Genomic DNA, 26,538 nt, shown 5'->3' on the forward strand with positions numbered 1-26,538 from the left:
TCCAGGACCTTGAGGGGGCTACTTATTATTGAGAAATGACCATTTATTACCATCTAATAATGCCTTCCTTAGTCATGAGACCCTTTGGATGTACGTCAGTGGGACAATGCTTGGGGGATGACTACCAACACATATCTTGGTGGGGGAGGGGATTTAGAGATAAAGGAAATTTCTAAGTGAATTTTTAAATGTTACAGTAGACTTACAGGATCCTGGTTGTGGGGTCAGTCTAGGAATGTCTTTTGCTGTTAACAAAGTATTAACATCGACACAGTTCAGTCCCTAGAGGAATGTCACTCTGCCTGTTTCAAGGACTTGTCAAGTGGCTGTAGGTAGTAAGGGAATTTAATAATTTTTCTTCTGCCTTTGTTCCCCACATCATTCTTCAGAGATTTTTTTCATTTGTCCAATCTAATTTTTAAGTGAGTTTTTCTGGAATGACTAGTACACTCTTTGGGACAAGACTCCACTATATATGGACGACAAAAATAAGATTCTTGTCAAAGAGATTAAAATTTAGTTAAAGTTATGTTATAAATCCCCCAACATAGCTATAGCTATATACATAAGCAATCAAACTTGGAAGAAAATATGTATGTCTGCATCGAAATATCCACTTTAAAAACGCCAACACCATGACACAATGTTCCTACTTGAAAGTTTCAGGTTGACTATTTTAGTATTTTACATTAGCTCTTCACCCCTCATTTATTCTGGGTTCATTTAATTTACCTGTCATGCTCCCTTATACAATGAAAGCTACTTGGAAGATAAAGGATGACAGGTTACGAGAATCCTATCCATCTCATAACCAAGAACAGAAATGTCAATAACAGAGGAGCTGAACTCAACTGTCTCTGCCCTCTCTACCTTATCCAGCCTTCTCCATTTCGGTGATGCATACCACCATTCATCCAACTGTGCATGCCAGGAATATACCACTTAATCTCTGGTGTGTTTCTCCTGCTGCCACTCCCACCAGTCCTTCATGGATTTTCTTCCTAAACATTCCTCAACAATACCATTCATTGTTCTCTTTCTCTACTTCTCAGTCTAAGCTATCAATCTTGGAATAAAAGTCTCCTAAGAAAACTCCCCAAGTTCATTTTCCAACCCTTTCTCATCAATGCAGATAGTCTTTATAAATAATTATAAAAGTAATACACAGTCAACAGAAGCACTTCAAAATTCCAAATGTGCAGAAATGCCAAATCTCAGCTCCAAATCCCACCAAACAGAAATAACCACTGCTTGTCATTTCTCAAAGACCATTCTAGAAAACCTCAGTGTGAATACAAGCATTTTTAATGTTGGCTAAGGACTCAGGTATCCTAAAAAAGGAAGGGATTCACATCCAAGGAAGCAAAAAGCAATGAAAAAGTAACTCTAATCTTTTTTTTTTCATCTTTAGATGAATACGGAAGACTATCAAATCTCAGACAACCATAAGGTACTGTTTAAAATACCCCTGCCTCTCCACTGCCATTGTCTTACATCCCCACAGGTGTCAGAGCCTCACCCTCTTAAGACTTTCAACTCTGAATTTTCTTGCCCCATTCATTCCTTAAATCTCAGTTACAACATCCTAGGATGGCAACTCAGACCCCAGAGCAGGTAAGTTTCACTGCTATGCATTCTGAGCTCCTATGCATTCATTCACAGCATTCTGAGCTCCTCTTTCATGGTACACTGTTGTCAGGTAACTAATTCTGAAATCAGTTAGCTGGTTGATGTCTGCTGCTCTTGAGATTCCACAAGGTCAGGGACCATATCTCTCTTACTCATCTATGCTTCACCAGTACTTAGCACAGCACCAAGAAAGTAGGACATCTCAAAATGTGTTAGATGAGTAAATGAATGAATGGTCAAGATAAGCACTGACCAATGCTAAATAAATTTTATCCAGTACACACCAAAATTATAACATTGTTTCTATAAGAAAGGTAAAGTCTAGGTTTTCAAAAATTCATTTACATGTTCACTTTTAAAAAGTAGGTTATTTGCAAGCTCCCATATTTCATTTTAATGTCAAAAAATAGATGTCAGGTAAATGAAACAGGTTTTCTTTTTTTAATTCTCGTTCTTTGTACAATGGAATCAAAACCAGGATGCAATGACCTCTAAGATGACAGAGTTCTTTGGTGAGAGAGCCAAAGAACTCTATGGCTCTAGAACTTATGGCTCTAGTGGCAGACGGATTAGGAGAAGAATCAGTGAGGGGTGGAGGAGAGGAAATCCTATTATTTCAGCAAAAAACATCCAACCGATACCCAATTTCTTTCTAGAGCCAATCACACCAAATCTTATATCTTAATGCATATTTATATAGACGACACAAGAGTAGATGATAAATAAGGCAGTTAAACATATATAGTCCAATTTCTCTGGACATAATACTTTAGGAATATAAGATTAGGAACCCATACAATCATGTTCAGATAGATCAAGAGTGTCTTCTTGATATATATTTTTAACGAAGATAATAATGAAAGCACAATTAAGATATTTCTTTATACATTGTTGAAAAATACAGAATCCCAAGAAAATCAAAGTAGTAGACTTGTCCTAACACTCAACCTAAGTTAAAGCAAAGAATACATTATATTACTTGGGTAATTTGGGCAAAGTATGCTTTAATTTACTAGGAATTTAAGAAATACAAAAAACAATGTAAGGCAGAGAAGAAAATTGGACTGAGATTTAGGAAACAGGTGAACATCTTGACTGGGATCTAAACATGTTTTTTATGTCCCTGATATGAATATGGAGACCCTCAGGAAAATCTCCTTTTATATAAAAGCCCAATATGTCTGCATAATGATTTTCCTTCTTAAGAAAAACACACCAAATTAATAGATAAGGACTATTGTTCTTTTTTTTATTAATCTTTTTTTAATTTATTTTCAGCATAACAGTATTCATTGTTTTTGTACCACACCCAGTGCTCCATGCTATCCGTGCCCTCTCTAATACCCACCACCTGGTTCCCCCAACCTTCCACCCCCCAACCTCTTCAAACCCTTCAAATTGTTTTTCAGAGTCCATAGTCTCTCATTGTTCACCTCCCCCTCTAATTTCCCCCAACTCCCTTCTCCTAACTCCCCATGTCCTCCATGCTATTTGTTGTGTTCCACAAATAAGTGAAACAATATGATAATTAACTCTCTCTGCTTGACTTATTTCATTCAGCGTAATCTCTTCCAGTCCTGTCCATGTTGCTACAAAAGTTGGGTATTCATCCTTTCTGATGGAGGCATAATACTCCATAGTGTATATGGACCACATCTTCCTTATCCATTCGTCCGTTGAAGGGCATCTTGGTTCTTTCCACAGTTTGGCGACCGTGGCCATCGCTGCTATAAACATTGGGGTACAGATGGCCCTTCTTTTCACTACATCTGTATCTTTGGGGTAAATACCCAGTAGTGCAATTGCAGGGCCATAGGGAAGCTCTATTTTTAATTTCTTGAGGAATCTCCACACTGTTCTCCAAAGTGGCTGCACCAACTTGCATTCCCACCAACAGTGTAAGAGGGTTCCCCTTTTTCCACATCCTCTCCAACACACGCTGTTTCCTGTCTTGCTAATTTGGGCCATTCTAACTGGTGTAAGGTGATATCTCAATGTGGTTTTAATTTTAATTTCCCTGATGGCTAGTGATGATGAACATTTTTTCATGTGTCTGATAGCCATTTGTATGTCTTCATTGGAGAAGTGTCTGTTCATATCTTCTGCCCATTTTTTGATATGATTATCTCTTTTGTGTGTGTTGAGTTTGAGGAGTTCTTTATAGATCCTGGATATCAATCTTTTGTCTGTAATGTCATTTGCAAATATCGTCTCCCATCCCATGGGTTGCCTCTTTGTTTTCTTGACTGTTTCCTTTGCTGTGCAGAAGCTTTGGATTTTGATAAAGTCCCAAAAGCTTATTTTGGCTTTTGTTTCCTTTGCCTTTGGAGACATATCTTGAAAGAAGTTGCTGTGGCTGATATCAAAGAGATTACTGCCTATGTTCTCCTTTAGGATTCTGATGGATTCCTGTCTCACATTGAGGTCTTTTATCCATTTTGAGTTTATCTTTGTGTATGGTGTAAGAGAATGGTCGAGTTTCATTCTTCTACATATAGCGGCCCAGTTTTCCCAGCACCATTTATTGAAGAGACTATCTTTTTTCCACTGTACATTTTTTCCTGTTTTGTCGAAGATTAACTGACCATAGAGTTGAGGGTCCATATCTGGGCTGTCTACTCTGTTCCACTGGTTATGTGTCTGTTTTTATGCCAGTAGCATGCTGTCTTGGTGATCACAGCTTTGTAGTAAAGCTTGAAATCAGGTAACGTGATGCCCCCAGTTTTATTTTTGTTTTTCAACATTTCTTTAGCGATTTGGGGTATCTTCTGATTCCATACAAATTTTTGGATTATTTGCTCCAGCTCTTTGAAGAATACCGGTGGAATTTTGATTGGAATGGCATTAAAAGTATAGATTGCTCTAGGCAGTATAGACATTTTTAACAATGTTTATTCTTCTTAACCAAAATATGCCAAGATCTCTGCCTCCCTTCCAAGAAAAAGGCTACATGTAATGCCTGCAAATCCCCCATCAAATAGCACTTTATTCCCTTAAAAATCTTACTTGATTGCTTTATAACTTTCTACAAAAGACTGTGAAGACATTTTTTCCATTGGTGTCCTTCCATAAAGAAGGAGGAGAAAGAAAGGAGTATTCAAAGGGAGAGGAAGGTATGTGGGGAAGAAAGGGGGAGAGAAGGAAGAGGAGAAGAAATGGAGGAGGAAGATAGAGAGGGGAAGAAGAAGAGGAAGAAGATGAGGCAAGTGATGATAGATAGAAATATTCTTCTCTGAAACCACCCTAAACAGTTATCTGATCGCCCTGCAGAGGCTAGGAGGAAAGACATGAATAGGACCTCTTGCTACCTGCCCCACTGCCAACTAAGCTCACTCTAAACCAGCACAAGGACTCTGATAAAGTTTGAGTGAAGGATTCCAAATCAGGTAGAGAGCAGAGTGATTATACCTAACATAGCAATGCATAGGTATTAATTGGCTCTATCTCATGCTATGCTATAGCTTATGAATCATCGCTACCAAGTAATCAAAGCATCGTCTTGTTCAGAGAGAGGAAAGAGACTCATATGTGACAGAAAAAAGTAAGTCATTACATTAGGCAAGTAGCAATACTTCATAAACACAGTTTTCTCATTTGTTAAAAGAATGGTGGATGTTTTCTATATAACACCTCCCCATAGGGTGTTCTCTATTATTATCCTTCTAGCTCTAAAATTATTTTTTGTAATAACTAAAATTATATGTTTCTTTTTGCTAATCTCTTTAGTTAGCTAGAATATTATTTCTTGAATTGTAATTTTTGGAAAGTTGTGTTCAGCAAGGTTTTAATAGTTTTGTTTTTGTTTTTGTTTTTGTTTTCACAAAAAGCATTCCATGGTAAAAATAAGTTTGGGAAACACTAGGGTAGTCATGGCTATCCGTGTTTATTTCTGACAGGATTTCTCCTCCCTACTGGTATGCTAATGTACCTTATAAATATCCCAAAAAAGAACAGTCCACAGCACATAGCACTTCCAAATTTTATCAAGCATTTTTTTTTAAAGATTTTATTTATTTGACACAGAGAGAGATCAGAAGTAGGCAGAGAGGCAGGCAGAGAGAGAGGAAGAAGCAGGCTCCCTGAGGAGCAGAGAGCCTGATGCGGGGCTCGATCCCAGGACCCTGGGATCATGACCTGAGCCGAAGGCAGAGGCTTTAACCCACTGAGCCACCCAAGCGCCCCTTATCAAGCATATTTATCTAGAAACTTTGCCATTCTAGTTAAAGATGATGGATATACAACAAATGTTTATATCTTCTCCATTCTGAAAGTTCATGTAAATTATTATAAAAGAAAGAGAAGGTTAAACTCTCAATTGTGAAGAAAATAGAAAAGCCAATAGTTATGAATTAAAAACAAATTTGTGGAAAATAATCAAAGGAGCTGCAGGAATAAAGGAAGAGGATAGGAGAAGCCACAAGCTGAACAATGTATGAAAAAAAAATCCAGTGAATTCTGTCCATGATCTAAGAGAACCACAAAGAGGCTCTGCTCTCAGAAATACAAATACTATGTTGTGGGAGAAAAATGAGCAAGCTTAGAAGTGAAATATAGAGATCAGAACAGAAGATTAATTGGAAGTTTCTATATGAGGGGAACCTGGATGCTTTAGTCACTTAAGTGTCCAACTCTTGATTTTTGTTCAGGTCATGATCTCAGGGTCATGAGATCAAGCCCCACATCAGACTCTGCTGAGTGTGGAGCCTGCTTAAGATTCTCTTTCTTCCTCTCCTTCTGTACTTCCCAACCTGCTGTTTTACTTTTTCTTTACAAAAGAAAAGTAAAGAAAATAAAAAAGAAAAGAAAGTTGCTGTATGAAATAATCAACAGCCCCATCTCTCCCATTCCCACAAACAACACAGACTGGAGTTCATGATATTGTGATTTATAATGAGAAATACATATTTGATCTTCATGTCTGTTTTGGGCACTCTTAGAATTTCCTAGGGGACTAGGTTATTTATAGGTTATAGGGACTTAGGTTATTTATAGCAAGCCCTTTTCAGCCATACATAAGTATATGCTAATAAGGCAACTTTTGGAAAGCCCCTGGGTAACCTAAGAATGGAAGCTGGTTGCTAGAGGAACTGGCCAAAATCAGAGTTGAAACCTCCCTAAATCTCTTGCACCCCTCCTCCCCCAACCCCAGGGAGAGGAGACTAGAGTTCAAATCATAATAAAGTCTCCATAAAAATCTTTAAACTATAGGGTTTGGAGAGCTTCCAGGTTGATGAACAAGGACTAATCCATGTGCTGGGAGAGTACTACACCTCAAGCTCCACTGGGACAGAAAGATGATTCTGTGGTTTAGGACTCTTTTAGACCCCATCCCAGGTAACTCTTCATCTAGCTATTCATTTGGATCCTTCACTATCTTTTATAATAACCCAGTAAGCTAGTAAGTAAACTGTTTTCCTGAGTTCGGTGAGCTGCTCTAGCAAGTTAATTGAACCTGAGGAAGGGGTCATAGGAAGTTCTGACTTATGGTTAGTATAGCTGGTGGATCAGACACACAGGTAACAAGTGGACTTGTGATTTTCATCTGAAGTGAGGTGGAGGGGAGTCTTGTGGGACTGAACACTTAATCTGTGGGATTAGATACTATCTCCAAGTAGATAGTATCAAAACTGAGTTGGATTATACAACACCTAGCTGATGTGGCAGAATTACTCGGTGTGTGGAAAACCCAAACATCTCGTGTCAGAAACAAAGTAGCACTGTAGTAGGGTACTGAGAGTAGAGGAGATACACAGGAGTGTGTTTTTTCCTAAATAGTGTTCACCATCAAAAGTTGTCCTTCCTGAGCACAGAGCTCGTTGTGGGGCTCAATCTCAGCACCCTAGGTTCATGACCTGAGCTAAAGGCAGATGCTTAACCAACTGAGCCGCCCAGGCACATCAAAGAACAAACTCTTAAAAATAAAGAATATGACTGCCAAAAATATTAATAGAGTAAAAAAGTCACTCAGAATGTAGATCTCCAAAAATGAAAATCTAGAGTTTATATTCTAAGTGTCTAAAGTTCAAATGGTAGGAGTCACAGAATGAGAGTATAGAGAAAATAAAGTGGGAAAATCAAGGAAGAACTCAATTGAGATGTTTTCCTAGAACTTAAGGACTCAAGGCCTCATGACATTGACCAGCTCAACCAAAGATGTCCACCGGGACATGTCACTATGACATGTCCAAACTTAAGAATAAGGAGAAGAAATTTAAGGTTTCCAAAGAGAAAATGTAACTTACAGAGGAATGAGAATCAAATTGGAATTGGAACAAAACATCCCAAACAGCATATGGTATAATAACCTATTTCTATGGAAAAATTATTTTCAGATTAAAATCTACCAGCAGTCAAATTATCATGCAATAATATAAAAGAAAAGTAATCATATCAAATTTTAAAAATTGTCTTTGTCATACAAAACATTGCTTTCCCTGTAAATTTTAGAACATTTACATACTCAGCTTCTAAAATACGGGATTTTGATAATTCTTTCTTTCTTTTGATTTTGAGAAAGTTCTTATTGTCAATCTCTTCTTTTTCCCTTCATACCTTAATCCCTAAACTTATTTTATATTCACTTTTCATTGTGTCCATAGATCTATTTATCTATCAGTAAAGAATTACTGACTGTCTACTATATGCTATACATTGCAGTAGTTGCTAAGAGGTCCAGATGAATAAGGCATGATGCCCACCTTCAGGGAACTTGCTGTAAAAAAATAATTATAAACTTCTTGAGATAAGTGCTATGGGGGATAAGATAGAGTAGAACACAGTACAATCAAGTATTATCATTTCTGTTGCATAAAAACCATCTAATATCATCTTTAATTTGCCTTACTGAATTAATTTACATACACTTACTCATTTTTAGTTGTACCCCAATTTCTTACAGCACCCTTTCTTATTTTATTTCTAGGATCAATTCTAAAACAATGCTACCCCAAATGAAGTTTGGGGCTCATGAGTGCACTGCCAATATTTTACTGTCTAATAGGTTGATCATGTTCATTCAATAAATACTGAGTTCAACACCTTTTAAAATCAAGAGTCTATTGGTATCTTCATCATAATTGTTCCTAGGGGACTTACAAGAAATGTAGCTCCTAAGTTTTTGACTTTATGTTATGCTGCCCTTAAAATAGTCAAAATTCATCTTTTTAACATATAGTTTTAAACATAGTTTTTTAAAAAGATTTTATTTATTTATCTGTCAGAGAGAGAGAGAGGGAGAGAGAGCAAGCACAGGCAGACAGAATGGCAGGCAGAGGCAGAGGGAGAAGCAGGCTCCCTGACAAGCAAGGAGCCTGATGAGGGACTCAATCCCAGGACGCTGGGATCATGACCTGAGCTGAAGGCAGCTGCTTAACCAACTGAGCCACCCAGGCGTCCCTAAACATAGTTTTAAACTAAAATATAGCTTTAAAAGACAACTGCAGAAATAGTTTCAAAACTGGCAAGTATGGTTGATAATTTATTTTCTAATAAAACTAGTGATGACTATTTTTACTGTTGTCATTATTATTATCTTTCATATCTTTCTATTAAATTTCAAATTCCTAGAGAGCCATATCACTTCCCAGAGTTATTCTTTGCTCTGTTTGTGAAATAGAAGGAGAAACAGAAAACATTAAATTTTTTCAAAAGATGAATCCAAATGGCAGGGAAAAGCTGAGTTTTGATTATTGACTTAGAATTCTGTCCCTTAATTCTTCCCTAATGACCTACTTTTCTTCACTTTACCTATCTAGCATGCTGAGAGAACACAGTAGCAGGGGAACTTACTTCAGGTACTCTTTACACATCTGCAGTTCTTGCCAGACCCACCACTTCCCTGCTTTCTGAATTACACCTTTCCCACCTTTAGGACTTTTTTAAGGGTAACAAACATTTTGGGAGGATGAGAGGACAGTTTTTGGAAAAACATTCTCTTTTTTCATATTGTTATTTACTAATGCTGAAATGTGTTAGAAGCAGTGTTTTTGAAATCATATCTCAAAGTACTATTTCACAGAGCAAGAAAGTAATTTTAAGAAAAACTGCAGAGCTGAAATTGGCTTACCCATTCGCAGTGATGAAATAAGACTGGCTGCATAATGTTAGCTGGGATAGAAAAAGGCATTGATATTTAGGGTTCTACACACAGTTGGGTACACTGGGATGGCAGAGCTGGAGTGCAGTCAAAGTTCTGTACTTCGAGTTTTTACACTGAACTAAGGTCATTTAATGGTTTTCTTTGGACTAAACAAACAAATAAAAAAAGGTAAAATATAAGTATTCCAAAATAATTTGTACATTGAAGAACAGTATTTCTCAGACTCTAATGGTGGAGTTCTGGTCTACTTGCATCATAATTACTTGTGTAATCTGCTAAGAGAAGAGACTCCTGAGCTCTCCATCAGACCTAGGACATTAGAAACTCTGAAAGAAAATGTCCGGAAACCCGTTATTTTAATAAGCATCTCTGGTAAATTTTTTGGTACACTAAAGGTTAAGAATTATGGCAATAAAGGAATCAATTTAGGAAAGGAAAATGACAAGCCAGGGTTAGGATAGGAAACTAGATAAACATTACAAAAAAGTATCCAGTCAGGTCAGGTGGTCATATGCAATTATTAGACTAAATATCTATGAGGGGAAATTTAATGCCCAAAGAAAAATACACAAACAGACCACTAGGAATTATGAGGCAAATGAAAGATCAAATGGTTGAAACCAGCAGTGGCAAATGGGCAGAATTTAAAAAAAAAAATGACGGCAGAATCTCAGAGAAAAAGACAGATTGAGATGTCTGGGAGAATTGCTATAAGGCACTGTACAGCTGGCTCTAATGACAGCAAAAAATATTGTTGAGATGCCAACATCATTTTCTCAAAACCTCAAGTTGTCCCTAACCACTGCACATTACTCGGGGAAGTGGCCCAACTGATTAAAACAATAATCTCTGTCTTAACTTCAAAACAACAGGTGTGGCCCTGGCTCTATTTTTTGGCTTCATGGACATCCTAGGCCATCGGGTAAGCAACCTATTTCTCTGCTATTTTATGCTGAGGCTAGTTATAACCTTTTTCTCTGGGAATGCAGAGTTTTAAGTTACCCAGGTGAATGAGGAGCCACAGTCAAATTAGTAGAGCAGCTAAAAAAGCAAGAGAAGGCTGTGTCAAATGAGTATTTTATAAAACTATCTATGTTCAAGTCTATAGAAGTCTAAGAAGGGAAAGTACATTTTAAAATTGTGTGGTGGTGGGAACAGTACTTATTTTAAAAGCTATCAAACAGCAGGGAGGTAAAATAAACTTGAGCACTGAAAAATTCAAGGGTACAGGTGAAATCAGAACTCTAAGATTTCTTAAAATAGATTTTTCATCCTTATCTGGTTTATAATCAATTTCTTAAAAATGTAACACTGTTGGATATAATCAGTGGCCTAAGAATCAAAGCCTCTGTCCTAGGCTCATGGCAGGCATTAATAATTGATCATAACATCTTCATATTAAGCCCAAAGAGAGCCTCCCAAACCTATTCAACATGGATACAAACGTAGTGATCCAAAGGGGCACGTGCACCCGAATGTTTATAGCAGCAATGTCTACAATAGCCAAACTATGGAAAGAACCTAGATGTCCATCAACAGACGAATGGATAAAGAAGATGTGGTATATATACACAATGGAATACTATGCAGCCATCAAAAGAAATGAAATCTTGCCATTTGTGACGACATGGATGGAACTAGAGTGTATGTATCATGCTTAGTGAAATAAGTCAATTGGAGAAAGACAACTATCATATGATCTCCCTGATATAAGGAAGTGGAGATGTAACATGGGGGGTTAAGGGGGCAGGAGAAGAACAAATGAAACAAGATGGGATTGGGAGGGAGACAAACCATAAGTGACTCTTAATCTCACAAAACAAACTGAGGGTTGCTGGGGGGAGGGGGGTTGGGATAAGGGGGGGTGGGGTTATGGACATTGGGGAGGGTATGTGCTATGGTGAGTGCTGTGAAGTGTGTAAACCTGGCGATTCACAGACCTGTACCCCTGGGGATAAAAATATATTATATGTTTATAAAAATTTTTTTAAAAAGTCTCATAAAAAAAAGAGAGAAAAGAAAGATCTCAAATAAACAACCTAATTTGAGACTTAAAGGAATTTTAGAAAGGAAGAAAAATGTAATGTCAAAGTTAGCAGAAGAAAGAAAATACTAAAGATTCAAGCAGAAATAAAGACAACAGGAAAAAAAAAAACAGTGAAACAAAGAATTGGTTTTTGAAAAGATATGACAACTGACAAACCATTAGCTGGACTTACCAAGAAAAAAGGAGAGAAGAGTCAAATGAATAAAATTATAAATAAAAGAGGAAATATTGTAACTGATAAACTTAGAAATACAAAGAACACAAGAGGCTACTATGAACATTATACATCAAGAGATTAGATTACTTAGAGAAAATGGATAAATTCCTCGAAACACACACCCTTCCAAGAGTGAATCATGAAGAAACAGAAAATTAAAACAGATGAGTAACAACTAAGGAAATTAAATCAGTAACCTTAAACCCCTCAACGAAAAGCCCAGGGCCAGATGGTTTCTTCAATGATTTTTACCAAACATCTAAAGAATAAATACCAATTATCCTCAATCTCTTCCAAAAAGTGGAAGAGTAGGAAACACTCCAAAATTAATTTCACAAGGCCAGCATTATCCTAGTACTGAAGGCAGATAAGGACATTACAAAAAACAAACAAACAAACAAACAAACAAAATACAAGCCAGTATCCCTAATGAATATAAATGCAAAAATTCTCAACAAATTATTAGCAAATCAAATTCAACAGTACATTAAAACCAACCCACATTATCTCTGGGATGAAAGGATGGTTTAGAATATACAAATCAATCAATGTGATATGCCACATTCATAGAATGAAGAATAAAAGCACTGCAAAAGATAAGAAGGAAGAACTGTTGAAGGTTTTTACACAACATATGAAGTACTTTAAAAACACATTAAAAGTAGATTCTGAGTAACCATAGGTATATATTGTAAAGTTTAGGGTAGTTGTTAGAAGTTGTGTAGGAGGTACAAATAATATTTCAATAGGGGAGGTAAAATGGAATAATAAAAAAAATGTTTGACCAACCTAGAGAAGAGAGAAAAAGAAAATAAGAAACAAACAAGAGATGAAACAAATAGAGGACAGCTCTCAAGCTGGCAGATTTTAGTCCAACCACATTAATAATCATATTACATGTAAATGGTCTAAACATACCAATTAAAAGAGATTGTCAGATTGTATAAAAATCGATACCCATATGTATGTTATCTATAAGATATCCATTTTACACAAAAAGTTATAGGTAAAATAAAAAGAACAGCAAAAAATACATGATATAAACACTAATCAAAAGAAAACTGGAATAGTAATATCCGACAAAGCAGACTTTAGAACAGGGAATATAATCAAGGAAAAAGAGAGACATCACATAAGAATAAAGGAGTCAATTCTCGAAGAAGATATGACAATTCTCAATTATACACAAAATAATAAAAGCCTCAAAATACATAAAGCAAAAGAAAACAGAACAGAAGGTGAAATAGACAAACCCAAAATTATAATTGGAGACTTCAACATTCCTCTTGTTAACTGATAGAAAAAGAGGGTAGAAAATCAGTAAGGATCTAGATGATCTGAACAATGTTATCACCAACTTAATCTAATTGATATTTAGAATATACCACCAAACAACAGCACGATATACATTCTCTTCAAGTACACAAAGAACACTGACAAATATAAATCATATTCTGAGCAATAAAAATAAAACATATCACACTGAAGCAGTATCAACCATAGAAAGCAGGTTCTCTGACCATAAATGAATTAAATTAGAAATACATAACAGAAAGTTATCTGGAAAGTCCAAATTATTTGAAAATTAAGCAGCACATTTATAAATAACCCTTGGATCAAAAAGAAACTATCAAAGAAAATTAAAAGAACATATTCAACTGTATGAAATTAAAATTTAATGTCAAAATGAATAGGATGTAGCTAGCAAAATACAGGAAATTTTATAGCCTTAAGTTCTTACATTATAAAAGGTTCTCAGGGGTGTCTGTGTGGATCAATCAGTTAAGTGTCCAACTCTTGGTTTCTGTTCAGGTCATGATCTCAGGGTTGTGAGACTGAGCCCCATATAGGACTCCTTGTGGGGATGGAACATGCTTAGGATTCACTGTCTCCCTCTAAACCTGAACCTCCCCCTCCTTCTCTGTCTCTAAAAAAGCAGGGGTCGGAGGTCGGGGGTAGGGGTGGCTCAGTCAGTTAAGTGGTAGACTCTTGGTTTCAGCTCAGATCATGATCTCAGGGTGCTGGGATGGAGCCTGACAGGCTCCACTCTCAGTGAGGAGTCTGCCTAAGACTCAAGAGGAGTCTCTTGGTGTGCCTAGGTGGGTCAGTCATTAAGGATTTGCCTTCAGCTTAGGTTATGATCCCAGAGTCCTGGGATCCAGCCCTGCACAGGACTCCCTACCCAGAAGGAGGCCTGCTTCTCCCTCTCCCATTCCCCCTGCTTGTACTCCCTTCTCAATGTGTCTCTCTGTCAAATAAATAAAATCTTTAAAAAAAAAAAAGGATTCACACTTTCTGCCCCTCTCCCCATTCACATGCATATGTGCTTTTGTGTTCTCTCAAATAAAGAAATCTTTAAAAAACTAAAGTTCTCAAATCAATAATCTAAAATTCCACCTTAAGAACTAGAAGAAGAGCAAAGTGAACTCAAAACATGCTGAAAGGAGAAAATTATAGGAATAAGAGCAGAAATCAATAAAATTTTTTAAAAAATGATAAAACATTAATTGGACACACCAAAAAATTCACTCAGAGTTATTTATGCACATAATTGAAAGTTCTATAGCTATTAAGTAAATTATAGTCATAGTTTAAATCTTCCAAAAAATAAAACTCCAGGCCCAAATGGTTTCACTGGTGAATTTTAGCAAACATTTAATAAATAAATAATACTAATTCTACATAATTTCTTCAAAAAAAATAATAGAAAAGGAAGGAATACTTCCCAGCTCATTTATGAGGCAAGCATCACACTAGTAAGAAAACAAAAACATCAAAAGAAAACTCCACATCAATATCTTTAATAAACATAGAGGCAAAAACCCTCAAAAAAGTTACCAAATCAAACCCAGCAATGAATACATAATGTCCTCATGAATTTGCCTCATACTCTAAGGCCAAAGAGGACCAGAAGTCAGGGGCTTAGCCAGGAGCTGGTGCAGGTAAACACGTACTAAAGATTATTTCAGGCAAGAATGGCCAACAAATCTTCTAACCTTAGAGGGAAATTTTGATGAGCAACAGGCTAGCATGATCTTAAATAGCTCCTTACAAATTGCTTATTAATTGCAAAAGAAGAAACAGTAACTACACTGTGAGAAATTAGATAAGCCCTTTATCAAACACTGTGTGTTTGCTGATGCAATACCCTGAAAAGAACACAGCGTCGCCTATATAGTACACATGCCGGGAGTACACAGCCTAAATGGAGTCCAGAGGAAAGAGCAGACAAATTCATAAAAAGGAGTTTTCTATTTTCTTTTTAGAAGTTGGAGAATGGGAAGCAGTGGCTGTAATGCCAAGAAAGACAAAGGAATGCTGTGGCAATGTTCCAAAGGAAACTAAAAAGACATGACAATCAAATTGTAATACCTGATCCCATATTGGAAGAAAACAAATGCTGGAAAAAAAAAAAAAGCATTATTGGATCAACTGATAAAGTGAAAAACATGGGATATTAGATTAAAATATACCATTGTTAAATTCACAAAAATTGATAATAATATGGTAATTATGTAAGAGAATGCCCCATTATTGGGGTATCTGGCTGGCTTAGTCAGTACAGGATGCAACCCTTGATCCTGGGGTTATAAATTCAAGCCCCACTTTGGGTGTAGAGATTACTTTAGAAAAAAAGAAGAGGGAGAAAGAATTTCCTAATATTAGGTAATACACATTAAAATATTTGGGGATAAAGAGTCATGATGTAGGCAACTCACTTTCAAATGGTTTGGAAAATGCACACACACACACACACACACACACACACACAAAGAGGCAGAGAGAAGACAACTCAGCTTATGGCAAATGAGGCAGAATGTTAACAAATAAGTGAATCAAGGTGAAAGTTATAATGTGCTATTCTTATTCTTGCAACTTTTAGGTGAATCTGAAATTATTTCCAAATAAAGGATTTTTTAAATGAGCTGTATGTGTAGGTGATGCCTCAAAAAGTGTAAAACAAATTACATGGGAAAAGCAAACTACTATAAAATCTATTAAGATATAATTCTATTGTATAAACTTAAAAAATCCTTAAAATCACAGAAAGAGAAGAGAGGAGGAAAGAAAGAAGTAAATGAAAAAATAATTTCTCTGAAAGCATACTGAAAATAGTTAACCATACTTATTTGTTCACTATTGCAAGAGGAGCCCAAAGAGGCAGGGAAAAATGTTCCTATTTTGTTTTCATTTTTTTCACTTTATACCTCCATAATTTGATTTTTGTTTTGCCCTTTATGTTTATTTTTAATAAATGAAGAGCACTGGGTGTTACACGCAACTAATGAATCATTGAACACTACATCAAAAACTAATGATGTACTATAATATGCTAACTGAACATCATAAAAAAAATGTTGGAGTAGGACAAACCAGTCTTGTCAGAAATTCCAAGATCTTAAAAAAAAAAAAAAGGGGGAGTGAGAGAAAGAAAAAAAGAAAAGCATCTGATGAGAATATATTCCCTGTTTTACACAAAACAAATGTCAAAATTAGTATAAATGATAGTATTTTATTTTATTTTTTTTAAAGATTTTATTTATTTATTTGACAGAGAGAGATCACAAGTAGACGGAGAGGAAGGCAGAGAGAGAGAGAGAGAGAGGGAAGCAGGCTTCTTGCTGAGCAGAGAGCCCGATGTGGGACTCGATCCCAGGACCCTGAGATCATGACCCGAGCCGAAGGCAGCGGCTTAACCCACTGAGCCACCCAGGCGCCCCTAAATGATAGTATTTTAGAACATGGATTGAATACTAAATTTCATCAATACATAGAATGTATGTTTTTTTGTTTTTTGTTGTTTTTTTTTACATACTAGGAACCGAAGTATTTATTTTTAAGGTGTTAAAAGCCTGGCATCAAGAAAAAAGGTCCACTCCTATCTATATCTTTTTAGAGAAAAAAAACCTTGAAATTCTGAAGACCATTTTGGTCCACAGTATTTGGATGTTCAAGCTCAAAGTTGAAGATCAGAGTTCAACTTTAAAATTGTGATAAAACCAAAAAAAGAATGTCCCCGGCCTATTTCCTTTCTTACTCTACTTGGCCTCAGGTTTTTACACAGGAATGAATAAATGGCTCTTCTTATATATGTTTGGTAACTGACACCATCCTACACTACTTAGAAATATGTCATAAATAAATAAATATACACACACACACACACACACACAAATCTGATAACTAATTCATTGGTTTGGATGTTTCAAGGCTACATTCAGCAAATGAAATTTTCCTTCCATGGGGTACTTTTTAAAGGATTAGCTCAGCTAGTAGAGGCCTCCTATAGCCTTGCCCAAAGCTCTCTAAGTCAGTGCTTCTCAAATCTAAATGTGCCTCTGAATCACCTAGGTTTCCTGTTAAAATACATTCTGACTCAGTAGGTCTGCGGAAGGGCCCTTGAGTCTGTCTGCGTTTATAGCAAAACCTCAGGTGGTGCTGATGCCGTGTTCTATGGACCATCACGTTGAATAAAGAAGCTATAAGGAATTAAGCACAAGTAAGGATGGGGAAAAGGTCTGAGTTCTTCCTTGCTTACCTTTTTAAAAAAATCTGATTACATTAACCCTGCTTTTATCAACCTAGCATCTTCAGGGCTACTTGAGAGTGGACACTATACTATTTTCAAGAATTCCAGTCCAGACTGAGACTATCCTCTCAGAAATTTTAGTCACACTGAACTTTTAAAAGGACACACATGTAAAATGCACCCATCTGGTATTTTCAATTAATGGTCACAATATTTTAAAAAGAAAAAAAAAAGCATGGGGTGGGCATAGGGGGAGGTTAACTAGTTTTCCTTCCGGTAGGAAAAAAAAAAAAAAAATTGTAATCCTGCTGATATAATCTCATCCCAGTGAAAAAACAAGTTGTGGACCTAATCTATGGGGAAGCTCCAGCCCACAAATATCATCCCAAACTGCTTTAAGAAGAGTGGCTTAGGAGGCACTTTTCAATAACATGTGCACACCTGTCATGTTAAGCCCACAAGCAGACTCTTATGAATCAAGTATCATTATATGATTTATGATAGCAACTACTGTCTTCATTCTGTCTCTTACAAGCCCCTCGGGTAGAGAGAAGCACTATCTGCTTCAGGATCTACTTCCACATCCATTACACCTGTGGGAGACTAATGTTTTAAGACTTATGGTTAATTGTCCCTTGCAAAAAGGATATGCACAAAAAGGTACAGGAAAACCCACAGAATCCATGGAATATCAATCATAATGCAAAAATAGTTAATCCCTCAAGATGAGTGACTTAGCAGGAAACAGCCCATATTTTATTAAAGTCCAAAAGACCCTGTTGCATTCCCTCAATGGTTTAAAAAGAAAAGTCTGTTGACATCAAACATGTAGCCCACATGGATTAAATTAGGTCACTCTTCGTGTTACAGTTTAAGATTTCATAAAGTACAACTTGTGGTTAAATTATGTGCTTCAGTTCTGAAGGGCTGGTTGATGACTTCCCAATCTTTTCAATATTGCACCACTAGTGATATTTACCCAAGTACTACCACAGCACTCTCCAATCTGTTCTTAATAATCCAGCCCCCAGTTTTGTAGCTCACTCCACATTTTGATTCCCAATAAACAAATATTTGTGGTGTGTTCGTGGGCTGTTTAACTGCTAGCATATTTGGTTCAGGACAGCATTCCATGAAGAAAGGGGGCACATCTGTGGCCCCTGGGTTAAATGTTGGGGGGAAGTGTGGTTTCACTGAAAGCACCAGGTCTTTCTTTGAAAAGTTTAGTGACAACCAATGGAGACTAAACTGGGACAGCCGTTGAAGGGGACAAATCTTCAAAACTGTCAAATGAGGAATTCATCTTTTCTATGCCTGCCATCCTCACTCTATTTGAAGGCCTCAAATGCTTAAGCATTAATGGGTTTTCAGATAAGCAGGAAACTGAGAAGACAATGGAAGGGAGAGATTTCCTTTATGCATATGCAAGGTCTTCAGATGCTTCAGTTTCTGAACTTCTTAGCATGAATCTGGGCATTAGACTTAACCACTTGGGAACTCACATAGGCAGAGAGTGTTTACTCATCTCAATATCTTCCTGTTTCCAGGATTAGAGGCTGTCAAAAACAAAGACATCAGCAAGTCCATGCTGTCTGTCTCATTTCACTTAATTCATTTTGTTTGTAGTCATAACAAGCATGTTATTTATTTAGTTGTAAGTACATACCAAAGTAAGGATGCATTCACTTTAATCCTTTAATTTAACAAGATCACATACTTTAGGAAGCCAAAGGCTTTACAGCAAGATTAGAAAAAAGAGTTCTGTTTCCTCGTAGATTAAAATAGATATCCTGAATATTTGATTTGTGGCATATCATTATGTTTGATATTTAGGTGCTCTCTTGCTGAGGTCTAAATTAGTATGTTTATTAAATTCCCTCTAAGTGGCATTTTACCCACTGTGTTTACATTTAGAATCATCTTTCATGGTAAAGTCTGTCATGAAATGGGAAAACTGATTTACTGCCTACATTTCTTTCAAGTTTGGTAGCTAAGACCCATCTGTCAACAGAAATAAAGTGCACATGCACACACGCGCACACACCCACACACACACACGCACACGAGTATGCACACGCTTTGTTTCCTTTAAAGATCTGCAGCCCTTTAGTTCACTCTCCTCTTTAGTTCAGTTTGTAGCAGCAGCAGATGTCACTAAGTCAGTTTGTTTCTTTTCCGATTCCTGCCAATTTTTTTTTTTCTTTCCAGCACACTCTCTTCGCACCTTTAGGAGGCCAGGCTGTGTGTGCATTCAAAATCTCCTCTCACTGGTAAGTTTTAGGCAAGAAACAACCTTTTGAACTAGGAATTGTTTACTTGGCAACACAATTCAAGCATCTACTCTTGAGAAATAAATTAAGATAAATTTTAAAAAGTAATCCATTTGGCTTAAGTTAAAACCACCTCCAAAAATGTTATTCTATGAATGGAAGGAAACCTTAAATGTTTAAAATAACAAAAGACTATGGAAATAGCAATTCAGTTTCTACAAAGATTCTGAATTGACTAGCTTTTATTCAGGTGATTTGCTGGCCTGGGTGCAAGTGAAAAAGATGTCTAACAAATGGTGAGATTTGAGAGGTAAGCAAAGGCCTGATTGCACAAAGGTCTGTTTTCCAGAGTCCAAAGTAATGACTGTAGTTCCCACATTTGTCTTCCCTTTGCATAGAAAACTGGAGCCAACCTTTCCCCAGCTCATGTTCCTTTACCAGTGACTGTCCAACCTTTACTTTTGAAGACAGCCCATTTTGAGTCTGGAACTTTCAAAGTGCCACCACAGGAAAAAGCATACCATCAAGCCAGCAATGCTCATTAATACCTGAGCCTACAAAGATTTGCCAGGTTCATCCAAATACCTGACAGTTCCTGAGAACTAGAGCCCACAGGAGGTAAGTTGTAGTGAGAGAAAAAGGACAGAAAGATCTTAAGAATGGTCAAGTGTCATAAGGGCAGCTGGGCAGTGACAAACAGTAGTTTGTTTGCACTGCAAAGACCACTGGTCTTGCAGTGAGACAGACCTGGGTTCATTCTCCTCCTACCTCATCCTCATGTTGGGTAATGTTCCGAATACTAGACATAGTGACCCAATTTAATCTTCTCAACAACTCCAGGAGATAAAGACTATTACCTCCACTTTAAAATGGGAAAATGGAGGTAACAGAAAAGTTTAAGCAATTGCCCAAGGTCCTACAATTTCTAAGGTGTTAGGTGGAATTTGAACCTGGACAGACAGGCTCAAATGATCCACATCCTCAACAAACTGTGTTTACTTATGATGTCCCATAAAATAAATGACTTAACCTCTGAGCTCCAAGGGCTGATTTAGAAAAGTAGAGAGAAAAATACTGAGTTCAAGTTGTGTTGCAGAAATTCAATGTGAATATACAGGGAAATAATTAAAAACAAATTCCCTCCTTAAAAGAATGAGGTATTTGCAGGAAAGGGAACAAAGAGGGCATGGGAAGGGAACTTTGCCTGCCTCACACTTTTCCTGGCATGTTCCTGGGCTTCCCACTAATGTCCCACGTGTCCCCAGCCTGCCAGGCTATGTTTTGCATCCGTTGCTCTCCAGACCTCTCTGCGGATTAATGAACAGCTGCTTGAGTAGGACCACAGGGCACTTTCATCTCCAGTGCAACAGAAAGGAGCAATCAAGCGGAGAATATTAATAATAAGCCAAATCCTCAACTTCTGGAACTGCAATGGAAAACTTGGGTTATTTGTTTCAATATGTTTTCATTCTCACTACATGAACAAAATTCCTTAGCGCTAACTGGGTAAGAATTCAGTCTGCCAAGAATTACTTCCATTTACCAGAAACTGCCTTTTCCCCCTCACTTTACATTTTCCAAGCAAGACACTGTTTTGATGTTGTCACATCAACAGATATGTATTCACTGCCCACAAAGGTTCTGGAGGAGGCTGCAGCAGGACCAGCAGAAACTACACAGAATTAGGGATTAAAAGTGGATTCTACTCTTGGTTCTCCTGCTCTTGAGTGACTTTTGATTTAAGCCACCATATTCCTGGACCTTCTTCTGTAAACTATAATAATCTCCTATGTTCTCTCCCAGCTCTAACTCCCTGAGGTCCTAGTCACATGGTACACTAGGGCTGCCATAACAAACTATCACAAACCAGGTATCTTAAATAATGGAAATTTATTGTCTAAGTTTAGAAGGCTAGAAGTCTGAGTTCAAGGAATAAGCTGGGTTGGTTCCTTCTGGGGGCTGTGAGAAAAAAAATTCTGTTCCATGCCATTCTCCTAGCAGCAGGCAGTTTGCTGACAATCTTTGGCATTCCTTGGCAAATAGAAACAACGCCCCAATCTCTGCATTTGTCTTCAAATGATGTACTCACTATATGCATGTCTGTGTCCAAATGTTCCCCTTTTTATAAGGACACCAGACATACTGGATCGGGAGCCCACCCTACTCCAGTATGAGGTCATCTTAAGTTACTTAATTATATCTGCAATTACCCTATTTCCAAATAAGATTACACTCTGAGGTAGTGGGGACAAGGACTTCAACATATGAATTGAGGGTGGGGGACACAATTCAATCCATAACAATTATATTTTCTTCATAAACAATATCTCAATCTGATTTTTAGGAAAAAAAAAAATAAGCTTCCATTGAGGCACCAAGATATAACAGATGAGGAAGATGACCAGCAGAAACTTTAAAATAAGAAGGTACGAATAGATTAGATCAGTGCTTCTCAAATGTGAATGTGCATATAAAATCACCTAGGGATTTTGTTAAAATGCAAATTCTGATTCAGCAGGTCTGGGATGGACATGAGATTCTGAATTTCTAATAAACTCCTTCATAGACCATTTTGAGCAAGAGAGTAGATGACAGCTTTATAAACAACTAAATAAAAAAGATGAAAGAATGGAAAAAGAGAGGGTTTCTATGAGGAAACTTCCTTTGTTGAGAGCTGAACTGTGATTACACCTTCTCCTGGACCCCCCATATGGAAGAGATGTGTATGAAGGGGAATGATGCCTCCCAAGCCTAGTACAAAAGATTTCAAGCAGACCTCTTAGAATTTATACATAACCCTTAGATTTTGAGTGGAGAGTGGATGGAGTCTAACTCTCAACTGAGAAGCATCATAAGTTAAAGAGCTGGCTGCTAGGTGCTCTGATAGCAGAGATAACTATGTTAGGTTCAGCCCAAACTCTCAGAGTTTGTCACCAAAAAAGGTGTGTGAGAAATGGGTTACAGGCAAGAAAATAAGCTGTCTCACAATAGCATCAGTCTAGTAAGTATCTTCTGACCCCACTTCCTCTCCTCCATCCCAGTGCTCCAAAGTTGGAAGAGTCAGAACAGCAGTTAGCTAATGAGCGGAAGTGAAGGTCAATGATGAAGAAAACAGAGGAAGCCAGCTACTCTCTTTCTCAGACAGGCTTTCACCTAAGGAGGGGGAGAAGATGTAAGCCAAATTGAGACTGTGTTTTAGCTTCAATGACTAAAATATTACTTGAGAGTAACAAGAAAGGTCATAGGACTGCCAAAGTGTTCATGCAAAAGAGTAGTCAGAAAAAGAATGACTTCACTGAGTAGATTTAAAGAGACAGCAGGAGACAAAAATGAAGATGATTTTTAGAATACACTCTATGAGTTCTACAAGTTCATTGTGCTGACAACAACTCTCTTTCCCTGGCATAAGGTAAGCCCCAGAGAGCAGAATCCTTGACTATCATTCACTGCTGTTTCCATGACTGCTGTATTTGCATGTGCAAATAAGGCACTGCACAATGGCACTGCATTGGAGAGGATGTGATTCAATTTGTAGACATTGATTTGCAGGTTTACTACCAAACTTACCCAGCACAGGCAGTATAACACCTTTTCTCAATAAAATCTGAATATTATGGGGGTGCCTGGGTGGCTCAGTCAGTTAAGCATCTGACTCTTGGTTTTGGTCATAATCTCAGGGTATTGGATTAGGTCCACCTTGGGATCCACACTCAGCAAGGAGTCTGCTAGGGAATCTCTCCCCCTCTGTCTCTGCTTCTCCCCCTGTTACTCTCTGTCTCTTTCTCTCTCTCCCTCAAATAAATAAATAAATGAACATTTTAAAAAATCAGGATATTATGACAATTTCCCAACAGATGTAAATAAAATCTCAAAAGGAAGTGAATTCTTTTTTTTTTTAAGATTTTATTTTATTATTTATTTGACAGACAGAGATCACAAGTAGGCAGAGAGGCAGGCAGAGAGAGAGAGGGGGAAGCAGGCTCCCTGCTGAGCAGAGAGCCTGATGTGGGGCTCGATCCCAGGGATTCCCTGACATACAGTGAACATTCATGAATATTTGTGGATGAATAAATCAGAATTTCCTATTAATCCTTCTATGAATCTAGATATCAGTGTAGATCATGATCTCAAGGTTGTGAGATCAAGCCCCGTGTCACACTCAAGCTCAGCACAGAGTCTCTTTGACATTCTCTCTCTCCTCTCCCTCTGCCCCACTCCCAACACATGCACACCCTCTCTCTCTCTCTCTCAAATAAACATTTTTTTAAACTAGGGAAAGTGAAATGTTTTATTTCTGTCAGTGTGTCCCCCCATTTTAAATTATATGCTGGACTTATTTGAGGAATTATCAATAATACTAATCTTTTTCCTCCCTGCGGTTGGGTATTTTTCTAGGTCCACTGAAGAGTTATACACATAATGGCTCCCCAACAGAGTCTTCAATAAATCCCAAGAAGACATAATCAAAGACAACTCGCAAACCTGAAAAGGTACAGCCACTATTCCCACAATAGCAGGACAAAGTCCCTGGAATCCCCACTCCCCTTACCCCTCCTCCCTAGCATATTCACCAATGGGCAAGGGTCATTTATGGCAAGAAAATACTGCCCTAGGACAGCACTACAGGGGAACTCTGGGCCCTTTGGCTTGTTCTTTTTAATATGGAGAATTCCCATCCCCTAATTGGTCGCTTGGCTGGAACTTTATCATTCAGGTCTCAGCTCAACTATCATCCCCTCAGAGAAGGAGTCCCTAACTGCCCCACACTCTACTCCTATCACTTTCTATTGCTTTGCATTTTTAAAGATTTTCTTCATAGGGTTTATCCCTTACCACATTTGTTTACTTGTTTATTGTCTGTGTTTTTTCAAGAGAATGAGAACAGGACATTGTATTCCCACCAACTAGAATTTGCACTTCTCACCCTTTGGAGAGGTATCCTGACTGTTACTTCTTCTGGTTCTTCTGTTTTGTTGGTATTACCCTCAGCTTATTTAATATTTATTGAGAACCTAGTATGCATCTGGCAACTGTTCTAGGTCCTTGGGTTATAGCAAAGGAAAAAGAATCTCTGCCCTTATGGAGTTTCCTTTTGTGGAAAGGGGTAGACGATAAGCAAACAAATAAATATATACCATATAGGACAAATAAGTGCTACAGGAAGAAAATAAAGTAGGTAAGGGGACAGAAAGTGATGGGCTGGTGAACATGATTGTTTGGTGGGAGATCAACAATCATCTTTCTGGGGAGGTAACCTGAAGGTTTGAGGAAGGGAGCCACATGGTTACTGGAGAAGAGCACACCAGGCAGAGAGCTGTCACATGCCAAGATTGTTAAGGAGGAACAGAATTGGTATGTTCAAGAAACAAGGAAGTGAGTACAGTAGGCAGAGGGTGAATGAGGAAATGAAGTAAGAGAGTAGTGGGGGAATAGATCAGGTGGTGCTCTGTAGCATGGCAAATCTTAGGCTCTTATTCTTATTGAAATGCTGAACCACCTGGAGGGTTCTGGAGTAAAATGATCAGAGTCACTTTTTGAAAGAAAACGGAGTTTATTGTGTAATTAACATACTATGACTTGATGGAAATAGGGGGGATATAAGAATAAAAGGAGAGGACAGATGGGGTCTATCAAAATAGCCTGTGTGAGAAAGGATGTTGGCCTGGACCAGATGGTAAGAAAGAAAGTGTTTGGGACATATTTTGAAGAAAAAGCTGATAGGATTTGGTGAAGGACTCATTGTGGAATGCAAAGGCAAATGTAGAGGTCCTGATTTCAGTTCCCTCTCTAACCTGTTTGCTTTAGAGCTTCTCCAGTGAGCCTCTAATTATATCTCCTCAGCAAATAACTTCCAGAAGCCTGCTCAGGTCCTCCTCCATAGGGCAGGTCCTGGTTCCCACCTTGTATGCCCCTCCATGACCATGTAACCATGTTATTCTAAGAATCCCTACCTTCCTCTCCTTCTTTATTTTACCAGTCCCTTACTCTCATCCTCCACTCAAATAAAAAATACACTGCTTTTGAAACATTCAAATCCCATCTGTTCCATAAAGCTCATTCAGTTTAAACTGATCTCTATGTCTTTTAAAATTTACAGAAATTGTAAAATTCATCACACAAGCAATTATTTTGCATTGTGATGCCTCTTCTTATTGTCAATATAAGTATTTTATTATTATTTAACATTTCATGTGATTTTACAGATTAAAATATAAATTCTTCATGCATACAGACTCTATCTTGTATCCTTGTATTCTCTTATAACATTGTATCTTCTAGCACATCATGTCTTATACTTAACAGATGGTAAATAAAAATGTGCGCATCTGATATATATATATATATATACACACACACATGCATATATATATATACATATATACACATATGTATAATACATATGACTTTGATTATACCTTAGTGGTAGCCACTGCCTCCATTTCCTCATCAGCCATCTCCTTCCTGTTCCCATATAATTAACCTCCTAACCATTCCCAAGTGGATGTTTTAGACCTGAAATACAGGACTGATACAGGGAAGAAATTTAAGACAAAACTAAATTGTTAAGTTGTAGTATTACTTTGGAGATTTAAAATGCAAGACTGGAGAACTAATACTCAATTTGTTAGGCAATTGTGAGTCATTAAATGTTTTTGAACAAGGAAGCTCAACTATCATCCCCTCAGAGAAGGAGTCCCTAACTGCCCCACACTCTACTCCTATCACTTTCTATTGCTTTGCATTTTT

This window comes from Lutra lutra, chromosome 13 (assembly GCF_902655055.1).
Source record: "Lutra lutra chromosome 13, mLutLut1.2, whole genome shotgun sequence".
NCBI classification, from domain to species: Eukaryota; Metazoa; Chordata; class Mammalia; order Carnivora; family Mustelidae; genus Lutra; species Lutra lutra.